Genomic DNA, 2417 nt, shown 5'->3' with positions numbered 1-2417 from the left:
CAACTAAAATAAGCTCTATGTGTTTGTTTTGTTTTTGCTTTTCATGTTCATAGTCAAATGTTTTTTGATAATAGAGAAGGCACTTTCCTTCATAGTTTATCAAAGGTCTTTATTATACCTAGTCTCTTTGTCCTATTTTCCTAATGTCATAAAAATTAATATGCACACAAACCCTCTATATTTCACTCATTCTCTGTGTATTTTGGAGAAGTTCTTTTGGAGACTCAGTTGCAATGAATTAAAGTGGTATCACAAAAGTTCCAGACTCTAAAAGGTGCTCTGATTTAATTTAATTAGATGAATTATTTAAGAAGAACATCCTTTGATGTACTAATGCTGCTTCTGGAAATTCCTGTGCTAAATCTGGTAGCAGAAGCATCTTTGTAACTTCTAAGTTTCAAAAAAAAAGAGAAAAAGAAAAGAAACCTACACAAAATCAAACATCACAACACTCCTTAAATTAAACATTAAATCAGGTGGGGGGATGGGTTAGCCTGGTGATCGTATTAAAGAGGGCACATTCTGCGTGGAGTACTGGGTGTTATGCACAAACAATGAATCATGGAACACTACATCAAAAACTAATGATGTAATGTATGGTGATTAACATAACAATAAAAAATTAAAAAAATAAACATTAAATCTATGCATTTCCATAATTAGACCAAAAAAGACAAAATGTACAGCTGCTTTGGCTTCCACAAGAAATAATAATTATAATAACAATGACTCACCTTTATTTTGTTCTTTATGTTTTACAAAATCCTTTAAAGAAAATCTTGTGTTTGATGTTGGAAAAACTCTGTGAGATTGGCATTATTAAATCCCAAGTTGACAAATGAGGATATTGAGCCTAAGGAAGAGCAAGTGATCTAAGTTCATAGAGAGAAGCCTGATAGGCTGATCTAAATAGGAGTAGTCAGTGTTTCCAGAAACTCAAAGTTGCTGCTTAATTTATTAATGTTTTCCATAAACACAAGGTATTAGTTCTAGGACTTGATGCCACTTTTGAAAATATTATTATATGTTCATTTAATCATTCCTGTGACAGGAAGCATGCTTAGATGTTCCCCATGATTTCTGTCCCCATCCTGGGATGTACAGCCTAGGTAAGCTTCTTCAGTGAGGGCAGAACCTGTGCACATGATGAGATAGTATTTTCATGTGATGTTATATGGCAGAGGGAAGATCATCCTGGTGCAGCCTGGCCTAATCACATGAACCCTTTAAGTAGAGAGTTTTTCTGGCTGGTTGCAGAGGAAGGAGTCAGAAGTACATTTCTGCTTGCCTAATGGAAAGTAAACATCCATGCTGTGAACTGTCTATGGGACCCATTTGGTAAGGAATCGTGGGCAGCCTGTAGGAGGTGAGAATGGTCTCTGACTATAGCTAGCAAGAAAACAGTGACCTCAGTCATTCAGGGGCAAGGAGAAGAATTCTACCAATGAGGGATCTTGGAAAAGGACTCCAAGCCTCACATGTTTGCTGGTTTATATCTTCATCTCAGTCTAATGAGACCCTGAGCAGATGATCCAGCTAACCCATACCCAGACTCCTGATGCAGAAACCTTGAGATAATTAATTTGTGTTGCTTTAAGTTGCTGAGTCTGTGGCAATTTATTAGGCAGCCACAGAAAACTAATATAGTCATCTTTCCTGACGACATTGGTATGCACATCAAGAGTGGCCTCATTTCCAAGTGACTACAGGGTTCAGTTGAAAGCTAAAAAGTCGGAATCAAGAAAATACTAAACTGGATGGAGACTGTGTTTATTCTTTTTTTCCAGTTTAACTGTCATAGGGCACTATTTTAAGGACAGATTTTCTGAAATTATACAAATAATTCTAAGTATCTTGGTCTAACAATTACTTCAACATTGATATATAGAGCATCACCTACTCTTTCTGTTACAGGTTCCCAAAAGAATTTTCTTCCTTTTAATTTTTTTCTCTCTAGGTATTCCTGTTATGCTCCTCTCTTCAGTAAAGATTAATAATTGGTCAGTTTTACTTTCTATATTAGGTAGAATGATCCCCTCCTGTTTCTGGTATATACATTACTTTGGTTCTTTCTTGTTATGTGTAATAGCCATTCAGCGTTTCCATAATGTACAGACAAATGGGAGTATAAATGGTATCAGCCTGTAGTAGCTCTGAGAACAGGAGTCATGGGATCAGCACTTTCTCAAAGTCATGCTGTGAATTTCAACACTGAGGTTATGCAGGATGCTGAACTGATGGGAAACTTCTTGGGCCTCAGAGAATTGAAACTCAGGAGAGCCGCAAGGCTTTTGCAGAGATTTTGTCCATTTAGAATAATGCTAACTTCTGCTATCTTCTCCTAGACTTGATAAATTGTAGAATGGATTGGCAGCTTGATTTCACATATGGCGCCAACGCTGCTTAAGCGGTAATGG

The sequence above is a fragment of the Eumetopias jubatus genome, unplaced genomic scaffold (genome assembly GCF_037043125.1).
Source record: "Eumetopias jubatus isolate StellerSeaLion01/CBP00866 unplaced genomic scaffold, mEumJub1_p1.0 scaffold_7, whole genome shotgun sequence".
Taxonomy (NCBI): domain Eukaryota; kingdom Metazoa; phylum Chordata; class Mammalia; order Carnivora; family Otariidae; genus Eumetopias; species Eumetopias jubatus.
This window is presented reverse-complemented; position numbering follows the sequence as displayed.